Raw genomic sequence first — 18,065 nt, 5'->3', positions numbered from 1 at the left:
TATTATTATTATAGTAAAAGCACACATTTTATGGAATCTTATAACACAAGTGTAATAATAACATTATGGCACCATGTGTTATAAATCAGTGTTGAATGAGGGTCATACACATCCCCAATACCCGTCTGCAAGCGTGTGTGTGTATGTACACAGACTTATGAGTTACTTATTATAGTTTTAAATATGAATGGCTACATTATTGAATATTAAAGGGCCATTATGATGAACACTAGCTAGCTGCCAACTGAACTACAGTACAGCTGTTTTTTAATTGAACCTTTATTTAACAAGGCAAGTCAGTTAAGAACAAATTCTTACTGTATTTACAATGATGGCCTACACCGGCCAAACCCAGACAACGCTGGGCCAATTGTGCGCTGCCCTATGGGACTCCCAATCACAGCCGGTTACAATGCAGCCTGGATTCAAACCAGGGTGTCTGTAGTGACGCCTCTAGCACTGAGATGCAGTGCCTTAGACCGCCGTGCCACTCGAGAGCGTTAATAATTGAATTGATAAAAAATGCCTTATGTGTTGTCCTGAGTGTTTTATCATGGCTACAAAACAAAATTTAATAATAAGGCTTGACATCACAATTTAATAGAATGTGAGAATAGAATGTTGTCTACTCTGTAGTAGACAGTGTTTCCAACATTCTAGGGACATACTGACTAACAAACAGTATTTCAATTGAATTCGATGCAATTTATTTTCCCTTGAAGGAATTTGAGTACTTGGAAGACTACACAGTACGCACATAACAAACAACATAGAGGACAGGACATACAGAACAAAACATCAGGAACAGCCAAATGTAGACCAACACAGCAGGTTAATGCTGCATTCGTAACCAAGTGGGAAATGGGAATTGACCACACACGACTGGGAAAAATCCACTTGAATGGCCCTCTAACAGGTCCTTATGAGTGGGAAACTTGTCTATCATACTGAGCTCCCATATGCTGACCTCTGATGTCACCTACCAAGGAAATGACCTCGACAACAGTATTTTTAGCAGTTAAATGCAACAACAAAACGTTATTTACGAAAAGCAATCTATTAATAATATAGTTTTTGAACACTATCATTTGTTTACAAGCATGATATCCGTACTTTAATTTATTGTTTACAGAGCAAGCTTGTTGGCCATTATCCAATCAGCATTTTTCAACTAATCAAATCACAAGAGTGCATCCAACTGGTATTTACTCCCACTTGGTTAAAAACAGCCAAAGTTGGCTCATGATGATATTCGTTTGCCATTCTTTTCTATTTAATTTAGAAAACCTTTTTTTACAAATACCAGAGCCAAATAATGTATGGATTAAGAATCTTTATTTTGGATATTTATTTTAAAAGTAGGCTAGAATCCCCCTACCTGACCAGGGATGACCCCCATACCCCTGATGTCCCCTGCACCTTTGGCAGCGATTACAGCCTCGAGTCTTCTTGGGTATGACGCTACAAGCTTGGCACACCTGTATTTGGTGAGATTCTCCCATTTCTCTCTTCAGATCCTCTCAAGCTCCATCAGGTTAGATGAAGAGTATTGTTGCACAACTATTTTCAGGTCTCTCCAAAGCTATTTTCAAGTCTCTCGATCGGGTATTAGTCCGGGCTCTAGCAGGGCCACTCAAAGACATTCAGAGACTTGTCCCGAAGCCACTCCTGCGTTGTCTTGGCTGTGTGCTTAAGGTATTTGTCCTGTTGGAAGGTGAACCTTTGCCCCAGTCTGAGGTCCTGAGCGCTCTGGAGCAGGTTTTCATCAAGGATCCTGACTAGTCTCCTAGTCCCTGCCGCTGAAAAACAACCCCACAGCATGATGCTGTCACCACCATGATTCACTATAGGGTTGGTGCCAGGTTTCCTTCATTAAGTCAGGATTCCTATTTGACTTAGACATGCCTCCTTGCCCGTCCAACATTTCCTCATCTCCCACCCTTTCTTATGCGACTATCCCTGATGCTTCTCCCGCTTTTTCCCCTGCAGTGACTGAGTCCGAGGTGCTAGAGGAGCTCCTGAAACTTGACCCCCAAAAAACATCTGGGTCAGATGGTTTAGACCCTTTCTTCTTTAAGGTTGTGGCCCTATCATTACCAAGCCTATCTCCGACCTTTTTAATCTCTCTCCTTTCTGGGGAGGTTCCCATTTGCTTGGAAGGCAGCCACTGTCATGTATTGTCATATATTGTCATGTCTTGTCCCTGTGCTTTCTCTTCTATTCGTTTCCCCCTGCTGGTCTTATTAGGTTTCTTTCCCTCTCTCTATCCCTCTCTCTCTCTATCGTTCCGTTCCTGCTCCCAGCTGTTCCTCATTCTCCTAACGACCTCGTTTACTCTTTCACACCTGTCCCCTATTTTGCCCTCTGATTAAGTCTCTATTTCTCTCTCTGTTTCTGCTTCTGTCCTTGTCGGATTCTTGTTTGCTGTTCGCTGTGTACTTGTCCTGTCGTGTTTTGCCTTATCTTCAGATGCTGCGTGTGAGCAAGTGTCTCTGTCAGCTACGGCCCGTGCCTACCCGAAGGGACCTGCAGTCGGTTGCCGCTTATCCTGCAATTCCCCTCTACAACTAGAGGATTTCTGTTATCCCCGTTTGGACATTTCCTGTAAAGGATTGAGGATTATGTTATTTCTGTTTGGACTTAAATAAACTCAGTTTCTGTTAAGTCGCTTTTGGGTCCTCACTCACCTGCATAACAGAAGAATCCGACCAAGAATGGACCCAGCGACTACGGATTCTCTCTACTCTGCCGTCGAGTTCCAGGGAGCGATGCTAGGCAGACACGAACAGGAATTGTCTGCTGCTCGACATGCCGTTGAGACCCTGGCCGCCCAAGTCTCCGGCCTCTCGGAGGAGATTCACAATCTCTGCCTCGATCCACCGGTTACCTCCTGGGCTTCCGGGTCTCCGGAGCCCAGAATTAATAACCCACCGTGTTACTCTGGGGAGCCCACTGAATGTCGCTCGTTCCTTACCCAGTGTGATATAGTGTTCTCTCTCCAGCCCCACACGTACTCCAGGGGTATTGCTCGTATCGCCTACGTCATATCTCTCCTGGAACGTCTCTTGTCATGTTAAGTGTTTAGTGTCTGCTATTCCTCCTGTTTCTTCTGCTCCCTCTTCACAGGAGGAGCCTGGTGATTTGACAGGGGTGCCGGAGGAATATCATGATCTGCGCACGGTCTTCAGTCGGTCCAGGGCCACCTCCCTTCCTCCTCACCGGTCGTATGATTGTTGTATTGATCTCCTCCCCGGTACTACTCCCCCACGGGGTAGACTAGATTCTCTGTCGGCTACCGAACGTAAGGCTCTCGAAGATTATTTGTCTGTAGCTCTCGACACCGGTACCGTGGTCCCTTCCTCCTCTCCCGCCGAAGCGGGGTTCTTTTTTGTTAAGGAGGAGGACGGGACCCTGCGCCCCTGCGTGGATTATCGAGGGCTGAATGACATAACGGTTAAGAATCGTTATCCGCTTCCCCTTATGGCTTCAGTTTTCGAGATTCTGCAGGGAGCCAGGTTCTTTACTAAGTTGGACCTTCGTAACGCTTACCATCTCGTGCGCATCAGGAAGGGGGACGAGTGGAAAACGGCGTTTAACACTCCGTTAGGGCATTTTGAATACCGGGTTCTGCCGTTCGGTCTCGCTAATGCTCCAGCTGTCTTTCAGGCATTAGTGAATGATGTACTGAGTGACATGCTGAACATCTTTGTTTTTGTTTACCTTGACGAGATCCTGATTTTTTCACCGTCACTCCAGATTCAGGTTCAGCACGTTCGACGTGTCCTCCAGCGCCTTTTAGAGAATTGTCTTTATGTGAAGGCTGAGAAGTGCGCCTTTCATGTCTCCTCCGTCACTTTTCTCGGTTCTGTTATTTCCGCTGAAGGCATTCAGATGGATTCCGCTAGGGTCCATGCTGTCAACGATTGGCCCGTCCCTAAGTCACGTGTCGAACTGCAGCGCTTTCTCGGTTTCGCGAATTTCTATCGGCGTTTCATTCGTAATTTCGGTCAAGTGGCAGCCCCTTTCACAGCCCTTACTTCTGTCAAGACGTGCTTTAAGTGGTCCGTTTCCGCCCAGGGAGCTTTTGATCTTCTCAAGAAGCGTTTTACATCCGCTCCTATCCTTGTTACTCCTGACGTCACTAAACAATTCATTGTCGAGGTTGACGCGTCAGAGGTGGGCGTGGGAGCCATTCTGTCCCAGCGCTTCCATTCTGACGATAAGGTCCATCCTTGCGCGTATTTTTCTCATCGCCTGTCGCCGTCGGAACGTAACTATGATGTGGGAAACCGCGAACTGCTCGCCATCCGCTTAGCCCTAGGCGAATGGCGACAGTGGTTGGAGGGGGCGACCGTTCCTTTTGTCGTTTGGACTGACCATAAGAACCTTGAGTACATCCGTTCTGCCAAACGACTCAATGCGCGTCAGGCTCATTGGGCGTTGTTTTTCGCTCGTTTCGAGTTCGTTATTTCTTATCGTCCGGGCACTAAGAACACCAAGCCTGATGCTTTATCCCGTCTCTTCAGTTCTTCTGTAGCCTCTACCGACCCCGAGGGGATTCTCCCTGAGGGGCGTGTTGTCGGGTTGACTGTCTGGGGAATTGAGAGACAGGTAAAGCAAGCACTCACTCACACTCCGTCACCGCGCGCTTGTCCTAGGAACCTTCTTTTCGTTCCCGTTTCTACTCGTCTGGCCGTTCTTCAGTGGGCTCACTCTGCCAAGTTAGCTGGCCACCCCGGCGTTCGGGGTATGCTTGCTTCTATTCGCCAGCGTTTTTGGTGGCCTACTCAGGAGCGTGACACGCGCCATTTCGTGGCTGCTTGTTCGGACTGCGCGCAGACTAAGTCCGGTAACTCTCTTCCTGCTTCTGCTCCTGGCCTTGCTGTGTCTAAGTCTGTCCCCAGACACCGCATCTCTCCTGGTCCTGCTCCTGGCCTTGCTGTGTCTCAGTCTGTCCCCAGCCACCGCATCTCTCCTGCCCTTGCTGTGTCTCAGTCTGTCCCCTGCCACCGCATCTTTCCTGCCCTTGCTGTGTCTCAGTCTGTCCACAGCCACCGCCTCTCTCCTGTTCCTGGTCTTAGCCTTGCTGTGTCTCAGTCTGTCCCTAGTTGTTACTCTCCTGGCCTGTTTGGTCCTGATTGCTCAAACTCTTACAGTTCTCTACCCGTGTCTCATTTTTATAATAGTAATTGCACTAGATTCCCTCTTCATCGTTTCCCGTTACGGTCCTGAGGAGAGGAGTTGGGTTCCATCTCGGGACGTGCTGGACCGTTCGTTGATCGATGATTTCCTCCGTTGCCGCCAGGGTTCCTCCTCGAGTGCACCAGGAGGCGCTCGGTGAGTGGGGGGGTACTGTCATGTATTGTCATATATTGTCATGTCTTGTCCCTGTGCTTTCTCTTCTATTCGTTTCCCCCTGCTGGTCTTATTAGGTTTCTTTCCCTCTCTCTATCCCTCTCTCTCTCTATCGTTCCGTTCCTGCTCCCAGCTGTTCCTCATTCTCCTAACGACCTCGTTTACTCTTTCACACCTGTCCCCTATTTTGCCCTCTGATTAAGTCTCTATTTCTCTCTCTGTTTCTGCTTCTGTCCTTGTCGGATTCTTGTTTGCTGTTCGCTGTGTACTTGTCCTGTCGTGTTTTGCCTTATCTTCAGATGCTGCGTGTGAGCAGGTGTCTCTGTCAGCTACGGCCCGCGCCTACCCGAAGGGACCTGTAGTCGGTTGCCGCTTATCCTGCAATTCCCCTCTACAACTAGAGGATTTCTGTTATCCCCGTTTGGACATTTCCTGTAAAGGATTGAGGATTATGTTATTTCTGTTTGGACTTAAATAAACTCAGTTTCTGTTAAGTCGCTTTTGGGTCCTCACTCACCTGCATAACAGCCACAGTTCGTCCTTTATTTAAAGGGGGAGATCAAGCTGATCCTAGCTGCTATAGGACTATTTTTATTTTGCCCTGTTAATCAAAAGTTTTGGAAAAACTTGCCTGACTGCCTTTCTTTATGTCTATAGTATTCTCTCTGGAATGCAATTTGTTTTCCGTTCAGGTTATGGATGTGTCACTGCAACCTTAAAGGTCCTCAATGATGTCACCATTGCCCTTGATTCTAAGCAATGTTGTGCTGCTATTTTTATTGTACTTGGCGAAAGCTTTTGATACGGTAGACAATTCCAATTCTTGTGGGCTGGCTAAGGAGTATTGGGGTCTCTGGCCTGGTTTGCTAACTACCTCTCTCAAAGAGTGCAGTGTTTAAAGTCAGAAAATCTGCTGTCTCAGCCAGTACCCCAAGGCTCAGTCCTAGATCCCACTCTCTTCTCTATTTACATCAACAACATAGCTCAGGCAGTAGGAAGCTCTCTCATCCATTTATATGCAGATGACACAGTCTTATTGTCATGCAGGTGAAAGAGGACCCAAAAGCGACTTGGCGAAAACAGAGTCTTTAATCCAGTAAAGTAAATACAAACAAAAAACACAACTTTCACTCGAAATGACGAGGACAAACTGGAGACTCGATCTTGAACAGCAGGTGAACAGCAGGTTGCCTCGGGAAGGCACTTGAACCAGACAGACTCAGACACCTGCTCACCACGCAGCATCTGAGGAAAACATGACACGACAGGGCGATACACAAACACAGCACGGTGAATTCTAGACAAGGAACCGACAGGACAGGAACGGAACACAAAGGAAGAAATAGGGACTCTAATCAGGGGAAAGGATCGGGAACAGGTGTGGGAAGACTAAATGATTGATTAGGGGAATAGGAACAGCTGGGAGCAGGAACGGAACGATAGAGAGAAGAGAGAGCGAGAGAGTGAGAGAGGGAGGGGGAGAGAGAGGGATAGAAAGAGGGAAAGAACCTAATAAGACCAGCAGAGGGAAACGAATAGAATGGGAAGCACAGGGACAAGACAAGATAATAAATGACAAAACATGACAGTACCCCCACTCACCGAGCGCCTCCTGGCGCACTCGAGGAGGAATCCTGGCGGCAACGGAGGAAATCATCAATGAGTGAACGGTCCAGCACGTCCCGAGACGGAACCCAACTCCTCTCCTCAGGACCGTAACCCTCCCAATCCACTAAGTATTGGTGACCCCGTCCCGAGAACGCATGTCCATGATCTTATGTACCTTGTAAATAGGTGCGCTCTCGACAAGGACGGGAGGGGGAGGGAAGACGAACGGGGTGCGAAGAAAGGGCTTAACACAGGAGACATGGAAGACAGGATGGACGCGACGAAGATGTCGCGGAAGAAGCAGTCGCACAGCGACAGGATTGACGACCTGGGAGACACGGAACGGACCAATGAACCGCGGAGTCAACTTACGAGAAGCTGTCGTAAGAGGAAGGTTGCGAGTGGAAAGCCACACTCTCTGGCCGCAACAATACCTTGGACTCTTAATCCTGCGTTTATTGGCGGCTCTCACAGTCTGTGCCCTGTAACGGCAAAGTGCAGACCTCACCCTCCTCCAGGTGCGCTCACAACGTTGGACAAACGCTTGAGCGGAGGGAACGCTGGACTCGGCAAGCTGGGATGAGAACAGAGGAGGCTGGTAACCCAGACTACTCTGAAACGGAGATAACCCGGTAGCAGACGAAGGAAGCGAATTGTGAGCGTATTCTGCCCAGGGGAGCTGTTCTGCCCAAGACGCAGGGTTTCTGAAAGAAAGGCTGCGTAGTATGCGACCAATCGTCTGATTGGCCCTCTCTGCTTGACCGTTAGACTGGGGATGAAACCCGGAAGAGAGACTGACGGACGCACCAATCAAACGACAGAACTCCCTCCAAAACTGTGACGTGAATTGCGGGCCTCTGTCTGAAACGGCGTCTAACGGGAGGCCATGAATTCTGAATACATTCTCGATAATGATTTGTGCCGTCTCCTTAGCGGAAGGAAGTTTAGCGAGGGGAATGAAATGTGCCGCCTTAGAGAACCTATCGACAACCGTAAGAATCACAGTCTTCCCCGCAGACAAAGGCAGACCGGTAATGAAGTCTAGGGCGATGTGAGACCATGGTCGAGAAGGAATGGGGAGCGGTCTGAGACGACCGGCAGGAGGAGAGTTACCCGACTTAGTCTGCGCGCAGTCCGAACAAGCAGCCACGAAACGGCGCGTGTCACGCTCCTGAGTCGGCCACCAAAAGCGCTGGCGAATAGACGCAAGAGTGCCTCGAACACCGGGATGACCAGCTAACTTGGCAGAGTGAGCCCACTGAAGAACAGCCAGACGAGTGGAAACAGGAACGAAAAGGAGGTTACTAGGACAAGCGCGCGGCGACGCAGTGTGCGTGAGTGCTTGCTTAACCTGTCTTTCAATTCCCCAGACTGTTAACCCGACAACACGCCCATAAGGAAGAATCCCCTCGGGATCAGTAGAAGCCACAGAAGAACTAAACAGACGGGATAAGGCATCAGGCTTGGTGTTCTTGCTACCCGGACGGTAAGAAATCACAAACTCGAAACGAGCGAAAAACAACGCCCAACGAGCTTGACGGGCATTAAGTCGTTTGGCAGAACGGATGTACTCAAGGTTCTTATGGTCTGTCCAAACGACAAAAGGAACGGTCGCCCCCTCCAACCACTGTCGCCATTCGCCTAGGGCTAAGCGGATGGCGAGCAGTTCACGGTTACCCACATCATAGTTGCGCTCAGATGGCGACAGGCGATGAGAAAAATAAGCGCAAGGATGAACCTTATCGTCAGACTGGAAGCGCTGGGATAGAATGGCTCCCACGCCTACCTCTGAAGCGTCAACCTCGACAATGAATTGTCTAGTGACGTCAGGAGTAACGAGGATAGGAGCGGACGTAAAACGTTCTTTTAGAAGATCAAAAGCTCCCTGGGCGGAACCGGACCACTTAAAACACGTCTTGACAGAAGTAAGAGCTGTGAGAGGGGCAGCAACTTGACCGAAATTACGAATGAAACGCCGATAGAAATTAGCGAAACCTAAAAAGCGCTGCAACTCGACACGTGACCTTGGAACGGGCCAATCACTGACAGCTTGGACCTTAGCGGAATCCATCTGAATGCCTTCAGCGGAAATAACGGAACCGAGAAAAGTAACGGAGGAGACATGAAAAGAGCACTTCTCAGCCTTTACGTAGAGACAAAGAACCCGGTACTCAAAATGCCCTAACGGAGTGTTAAACGCCGTTTTCCACTCGTCCCCCTCTCTGATGCGCACGAGATGGTAAGCGTTACGAAGGTCCAACTTAGTAAAGCACCTGGCTCCCTGCAGAATCTCGAAGGCTGATGACATAAGGGGAAGCGGATAACGATTCTTAACCGTTATGTCATTCAGCCCTCGATAATCCACGCAGGGGCGCAGAGTACCCTCCTTCTTCTTAACAAAAAAGAACCCCGCCCCGGCCGGAGAGGAAGAAGGCACTATGGTACCGGCGTCAAGAGACACAGACAAATAATCCTCGAGAGCCTTACGTTCGGGAGCCGACAGAGAGTATAGTCTACCCCGAGGAGGAGTGAAAGAACCTAATAAGAAAGAACCTAATAAGACCAGCAGAGGGAAACGAATAGAATGGGAAGCACAGGGACAAGACAAGATAATAAATGACAAAACATGACACTTATACTCAGCTGGACCCTCCCCGGATTTTGTGTTAAATTCTCTACAACAAAGCTTTCTTAGTGTCCAACAAGCTTTCTCTACCCTTAACCTTGTTCTGAACACCTTCAAAACCAAGGTCACATGGTTTGGTAAGAAGAATGCCCCCCTCCCCACAGGTGTGATTACTACCTCGGGGGGTTTAGAGCTTGAGGTAGTCACCTCATACATGTACATGGGAGTATGGCTAGACATTACACTGTTCTTCTCTTAGCACATATCAAAGCTGCAGGCTAAAGTGAAATCTAGATTTGGTTCCCTCTATCGTAATCGCTCCACTGGTTGATGCTTATTTATAAAACCCTCTTAGGCCTCTCTCTCCCCTATCTGAGATATCTATTGCAGCCCTCATCCTCCACATACAACACCCGTTCTGCCAGTCACATTCTGTTAAAGGTCCCCAAAGCACACAAATCGCTGGGTTGCTCGTCTTTTCAGTTTGCTGCAGCTAGCGACTGGAACGAGCTGCAACAAACACTCAAACTGGACAGTTTTATCTCAATCTCTTCATTCAAAGACACTCTTAACGTTAGTATTTAGCTAACCACGGGTTGTGGTCATCAGCTATCCTTTAGCTCGAAAAGCCAGTTTTGTACAACGCGACTCAGACCAGAACATACCGAACCTATTTTTCTCTCCATATCCCCGGATTTCAACCGCAAGCTCTGGACTTTTACACCTGGATCTCACAGCTAGTTGCTATCTGTGTGACTATTGGCTTACGTCGATCCCGGAGCAAACATAAATTATTCCGGAGCTAGCCAGCTGAAGAGTTCAATCAGCCACTCTTGGGCTACAATCACCTATCCGGGCCCGTTTTACTGCCGATGCAGAGCCCCACCGGGCCTTCACAACTGGACTACCGACGTTATCTGCCCGAAGGAGTTATCCAACTGGCCCCTCCGTCGTGACGTTACCTGAACGCCCATCTGTGGCCCGCTAATCGTTAGTTGTCTTATCGGCTGCTATCTGAATAGGTCTATCGGACAATTTGTCTTGGGTCACTATAACTATGATCTATTTTTCCAATTGGATTGATCCTCTCTACAACACGGAACCCCACTAATCTAGCGACGGAAACGCACGAGGTGGCCTAAAAAATACTTCCATCCTATGCTAGCTTGCTACCAATGGCCCGGCTAGCTGTCTGAATCGCCGTGACCCCAACCCATCTGGACAAGAGGAATGCCTATGTGAGAATGCTGTTCATCGACTACAGCTCGGCATTCAACACCATAGTACCCTCCAAGCTCGTCATCAAGCTCGAGACCCTGGGTCTCGACCCCGCCCTGTGCAACTGGGTACTGGACTTCCTGACGGGCCGCCCCCAGGTGGTGAGGGTAGGGAACAACATCACCTCCACTCTGATCCTCAACACTGGGGCCCCACAAGGGTGCGTTCTGAGCACTCTCCTGTACTCCCTGTTCACCCACGACTGCGTGGCCACGCACGCCTCCAACTCAATCATCAAGTTTGCGGATGACACAACAGTGGTAGGCTTGATTACCAACAACGACGAGACGGCCTACAGGGAGGAGGTGAGGGCCCTCGGAGTGTGGTGTCATGAAAATAACCTCACACTCAACGTCAACAAAACTAAGGAGATGATTGTGGACTTCAGGAAACAGCAGAGGGAAAACCCCCCTATCCACATCGATGGAACAGTAGTGGAGAGGGTAGCAAGTTTTAAGTTCCTCGGCATACACATCACAGACAAACTGAATTGGTCCACTCACACAGACAGCATCGTGAAGAAGGCACAGCAGCGCCTCTTCAACCTCAGGAGGCTGAAGAAATTCGGCTTGTCACCAAAAGCACTCACAAACTTCTACAGATGCACAATCGAGAGCATCCTGGCGGGCTGTATCACCGCCTGGTACGGCAACTGCTCCGCCCTCAACCGTAAGGCTCTCCAGAGGGTAGTGAGGTCTGCACAACGCATCACCGGGGGCAAACTACCTGCCCTCCAGGACACCTACACCACCCGATGTTACAGGAAGGCCATAAAGATCATCAAGGACATCAACCACCCGAGCCACTGCCTGTTCACCCCGCTATCATCCAGAAGGTGAGGTCAGTACAGGTGCATCAAAGCTGGGACCGAGAGACTGAAAAACAGCTTCTATCTCAAGGCCATCAGACTGTTAAACAGCCACCACTAACATTGAGTGGCCGCTGCCAACACACTGACACTGACTCAACTCCAGCCACTAATAATGGGAATTGATGGGAATGATATAAATATATCACTAGCCACTTTAAACAATGCTACCTTATATAATGTATATATATATACTTACCCTACATTATTCATCTCATATGCATATTCATCTCATACATATATACTGTACTCTATATCATCGACTGCATCCTTATGTAATACATGTATCACTAGCCACTTTAACTATGCCACTTTGTTTACATACTCATCTTATATGTATATACTGTACTCGATACCATCTACTGTATCTTGCCTATGCTGCTCTGTACCATCACTCATTCATATATCCTTATGTACATATTCTTTATCCCCTTACACTGTGTATAAGACAGTAGTTTAGGAATTGTTAGTTAGATTACTTGTTGGTTATTACTGCATTGTCGGAACTAGAAGCACAAGCATTTCACTACACTCGCATTAACATCTGCTAACCATGTGTATGTGACAAATTAAATATGATTCGATTTGATTTGATTTGAACCAACCTCACTACTCACTGGACCCTTATGATCACTCGACTAAGCATGCCACTCCTTAATGTCAATATGCCTTGTCCATTGCTGGTTAGTGTTGATTGGCTTATTTCACTGTAGAGCCTCTAGCCCTGCTCATTATACCTTATCCAACCTTTCAGTTCCACCACCCACACATGCGATGACATCACCTGGTTCCAATTATGTTTCTAGAGACAATATCTCTCTCATCATCAATCAATACCTAGGTTTACCTCCACTGTATTCACTTCCTACCATACCTTTGTCTGTAAATTATACCTTGAAGCTATTTTATCGCCCCCAGAAACCTCCTTTTACTCTCTGTTCCAGACGTTCTAGACGACCAATTCTCATAGCTTTTAGCCGTACCCTTATCCTATTCCTCCTCTGTTCCTCTGGTGATGTAGAGGTGCTGTGCCTAGCTCCACTCCTATTCCCCTGGAGCTCTCTTTTGATGACTTCTGTAACCGTAATAGCCTTGGTTTCATGCATGTTAACATTAGAAGCCTCCTCCCTAAGTTTGTTTTATTCACTGCTTTAGCACACTCTGCCAACCCGGATGTTCTAGCCATGTCTGAATCCTGGCTTAGGAAGACCACCAAACATTCTGAAATCTTCATCCCTAACTACAACATTTTTAGACAAGATAGAACGGCCTGCAGAGTCCTGTCCTACTATCCAGGTCTGTACCAAACAATTTGAACTTCTACTTTTAAAAATCTACCTCTCTAAAAACAAGTCTCTCACCGTTGCTGCCTGCTATAGACCACCCTCTGCCCCCAGCTGTGCTCTGGACACCATATGTGAACTGATTGCCCCCCATCTATCTTCAGAGCTCGTGCTGCGAGGCGACCTAAACTGGAACATGCTTAACACCCCAGCCATCCTACAATCTAAGCTTGATGCCCTCAATCTCACACAAATGATCAATGAACCTACCAGGTACCACCCCAAAGCTGTAAACACGGGCACCCTCATAGATATCATCCTAACCAACTTGCCCTCTAAATACACCTCTGCTGTTTTCAACCAAGATCTCAGCGATCAATGTCTCATTGCCTGCATCCGTAATGGGTCAGCGGTCAAATGACCTCCAATCATCACTGTCAAACGTTCCCTGAAACACTTCAGTGAGCAGGCCTTTCTAATCGACCTGGCCACGGTATCATGGAAGGATATTAATCTCATCCCGACAGTAGAGGATGCCTGGTTGTTTTTTTTGAATGCCTTCCTCACCATCTTAAATAACCATGCCCCATTCAAGAAATGTATAACCAGGAACAGACATAGCCCTTGGTTCTCTCCAGACCTGACTGCCCTTCACCAACACAAAAACATCCTGTGGCATTCTGCATTAGCATCGAACAGCCCCCGTGATATGCAACTTTTCAGGGAAGCTAGAAACCAATATACACAGAAAAGCCAAGGCTAGCTTGCCAAGGTTAGAAATGCATTATACAAGAGGCAGATAGGTTAGAAAAGCCAAGGCTAGCTTTTTCAAGCAGAAATTTGCTTCCTGCAACACAAACTCAAAAAAGTTCTGGGACACTGTCCATGGAGAATAAGAACACCTCCTCCCAGCTGCACACTGCACTGAGGATCGGAAACACTGTCACCACCGATAAATTCACTATAATTGAGAATTTCAATAAGCATTTTTCTACGGCTGGCCATGCATTCCACCTGGCTACCCCTACCCCAGTCAACAGCACTGCACCCCACACAGCAACTCGCCTTCCCCATTTCTCCTTCTCCCAAATCCAGTCAGCTGATGTTCTAAAAGAGCTGCAAAAGCTGGACCCCTACAAATCAGCCGGGATAGACAATCTGGACCCTTTCTTTCTAAAAATTATCTGCCGAAATTGTTGCAACCCCTATTACTAGCCTAGTCAACCTCTCTTTCGTTGTCGTCTGAGATTCCCAAAGATTGGAAAGCTTCCGCGGTCATCCCCCTCTTCAAAGGGGGGTACACTCTTGACCCAAACTGCTACAGACCTATATCTATCCTACCCTGCCTTTCTAAGGTCTTTGAAAGCGAAGTCAACAAACAGATTACCGACCATTTCGAATCCCAACATACCTTCTCCACTATGCAATCTGGTTTCAGAGTTGGTCATGGGTGCACCTCAGCCACGCTCAAGGTCCTAAACGATATCTTAACCGCCATCGATAAGAAACAGTATTGTGCAGCCGTATTCATTGACCTACCCAAGGCTTTCGACTCTGTCAATCACCACATCCTCATTGGCAGACTCGATAGCCATGGTTTCTCAAATGATTGCCTCGCCTGGTTCACCAACTACTTCTCTGATAGAGTTCAGTGTATCAAATCGGAGGGCCTGTTGTCCGGGCCTCTGGCAGTCTCTATGGGGGTGCCACAGGGTTCAATTCTTGGACCGACTCTCTTCTCTGTATACATCAATGAGGTCACTCTTGCTGCTGGTGAGTCTCTGATCCACCTCTATTTTTCTACTGTATTATTGACTGTATGTTTGTTTTACTCCATGTGTAACTCTGTGTTGTTGTATGTGTCGAACTGCTTTGCTTTATCTTGGCCAGGTTGCAATTGTAAATGAGAACTTGTTCTCAACTTGCCTACCTGGTTAAATAAAGGTGAAATAAATAAATAAAATGAAATAAAACATGTTGTGGGGGTGCTTTGCTGCATGAGGGACTGGTGCACTTCACAAAATAGATGGCATCATGAGGTCGGAAAATTATGTGTATATATTGAAGCAACATCTCAAGACATCAGTCATGAAGTTAAAGCTTGGTCGCAAATGGGTCTTCCAAATGGACAATGACCCCAAGAAGACTTCCAAAGTTGTGGCAAAATGGCTTAAGGACAACAAAGTCAAGGTATTGGAGTGGTCATCACAAAGCTCCATCCTATAGAGAATTTGTGGGCAGAACTGAAAAAGCATGTGTGAGCAAGGAGACCTACAAACCTGACTCAGTTACACCAGCTCTGTCAGGAGGAATGGGCCAAAATTCACCCAACTTATTGCGGGAAGCTTGTGGAAGGCTACCCAAAACGTTTGACCCAAGTTAAACCATTTAAATGCAATACTACCAAATACTAATTGAGTGTATGTTAACTTCTGACCCACAAGCAATGTGATGAAAGAAATCAAAGCTGAAATAAATCATTCTCTCTACTATCATTCTGACATTTCATATTCTTAAAATAAAGTGGTTATCCTAACTGACCAGAGACAGGGAATTTTTACCAGGATTAAATGTCAGGAATTGTGAAAAACTGAGTTGAAATGTATTTGGCTAAGGTGTAAGTAAACTTCTGACTTCAACTCTCTCTCTCTATATATATACACACACAGTATCATTCAAAAGTTTGGAAACCTACTCATTCAAGGGTTTTTCTTTATTTTTCCCAAATTCGACATCAAAACTATGAAATAACACACATGGAATCATGTAGTAACGAAAGTGTTAAACAAATCAAAATATAGTTTATACTTGAGTTTCTTCAAAGTAGCCACTATTTGCCTTGATAACAGCTTTGCACACTCTTGGCATTCTCTCAACCAGCTTCATGGGGAATGCTTTTCCAACAGTCTTGAAGGAGTTCCCACATATACTGAGCACTTGTTGGCTGCTTTTTCTTCACTCTGTGGTCCAACTAATCCCAAACCATCTCAATTGGGTTGAGGTCAGGTGATTGTGGAGGCCAGGTCATCTGATGCAGCACTACATCAGTCTCCTTCATTGGTCAAATAGCCCTTACACAGTCTGGAGGTGTATTTTGGGTCATTGTCCTGTTGAAAAACAAATGGTAGTCCCACTAAGTGCAAACCAGATGGGATGGCGTATCGCTGCAGAATGCTATGGTAGCCATGCTGGTTAAGTGTGCCTAGAATTCTAAATAAATCACAGACAGTGTCACCAGCAAAGCACCCCCACACCATCACACCTCCACCTCCATGCTTCACGGTGTGAACCACACATGCAGAGATCATCCATTCACCTGCTCTGTGTCTCACAAAGACACGGAGGTTGGAACCAAAAATCACACATTTTGACTCAGATTTCCATCGGTCTAATGTCCATTGCTTGTGTTTCTTGACCCAAGCAAGTCTCTTCTTATTATTGGTGTCCTTTAGTAGTGGTTTAAAAACTACTTTAGTAGTACTTTATAGTATTTTTACTTAAGTGCTTTACACCACTTTTCATGATGGTGTTTGGGACCGCACTTGAAGAAACTTTCAAAGTTCTTTAAATGTTCCGCTTTGACTGACCTTCATGTCACCTTCAAGTCATGTGGGACTGTCGTTTCTCTTTGCTTATTTGAGCAGTTCTTGCCATAATACGGACTTGGTGTTTTACCAAATAGGGCTATCTTATGTATACCACCCACTACCTTGTCACAACATTAACTTATTTGCTCAAACACATTAAGAAAGAAAATCCACAACTTAACTTTTAACAAGGCACACCTGTTAATTGAAACACATTCCAGGTGACCTCACCTGGTGGCTACTTTGAAGAATTTGTTTATCCCTTTTTTGGTTACTACATGATTCCAAATGTGTTATTTCATAGTTTGATGTCTTCACTATTATTCTACAATGTAGAAAACAGTTTAAAAAAATAAAGAAAAACCCTTGAATGAGTAGATGGTTCCAAACTTTTGACTGCTTTTGACTGGTACTAGATATTTATACATACATGTTGTTTCCTGTTTTATACCGTCCCATTGATTCCATTCCAGGAATGACAGTCAGCCCTCCTACTATAGCTCCTTCTACCAGCCCCCACTGCCGCAATAACTAATTTGTGTTTTATAATTTGGCCAATCATTAAAAGTATCAATATGGTCAGTAAAGCAAGTTCGAGCTCTCTTGTGGTGGTCACATTAGGCCTCCTACTCAGACTTTTCCCTCCTACTCGGACTTTGGTAGCCTATTACTACGAACCTTACTTTCTGTTTCGCTACAGACTTTGGCCACAGAGTGCTGTCTATGCTTTAGCCTCCTAGTCAGACTTTGCCCCCATACTCAGTCTATTTCCTGTCTTCTCCACCAACATTCTACCTTCATTCCTTAGGATAGGATTATCATCTTTCCACCGTTATCTTCTGAATGTAAGATTTGTTTGCAAGTGCAAAAAAAGTCCTATATTACGTAGATAAAAAATTGTTTTCGCACGTTATCACAATAGTATTTGATTTCTTTTCACCACTAGGGGACAGTGCAGTTCTTCCCAAGTGAGGACACGGAAGCTAGAGATGATGTACTGCAGATGAGCGACACCAAAAAGTTGTCACCGGGGGCGTTAGTTGGGTCCCCACACCCTAGGTAAAGACCAAAAAACTACTTTAAAGTTGGCAACAACAACAAAATGTAAAAATCATTCCAATTCCGATTAAAATGCAACGGCATTTTAGCATTATGGTTGACTTTAGGACCATGGGAGCACTGCTCGGAGAGCAGCCAGTCTTTTCTGTGCGCCTTTTCTGACTGTATTAGAAAGCTGAGGGCAGTGCACCTATTGCTTTGAATTTGATGTCATTTGAACATAGTGTAAATTGATAGCCAGGGGTTAATTTAACTGGGAATTGAGAGGTGGGGACCATTCTAAACTGAAACCTGCTTTATTGCTATTAAAATATAAGTTGTGATAGCTGTAAGCATAATTGTTATTTTAATTTATTTGCCCAATATTCTAGTGCAATTTTGGTTTCATGTAGGCCTATTGG

This window comes from Oncorhynchus gorbuscha, linkage group LG11 (assembly GCF_021184085.1).
Source record: "Oncorhynchus gorbuscha isolate QuinsamMale2020 ecotype Even-year linkage group LG11, OgorEven_v1.0, whole genome shotgun sequence".
NCBI lineage: Eukaryota > Metazoa > Chordata > Actinopteri > Salmoniformes > Salmonidae > Oncorhynchus > Oncorhynchus gorbuscha.
Note: the sequence above shows the minus strand (reverse complement) of the source record.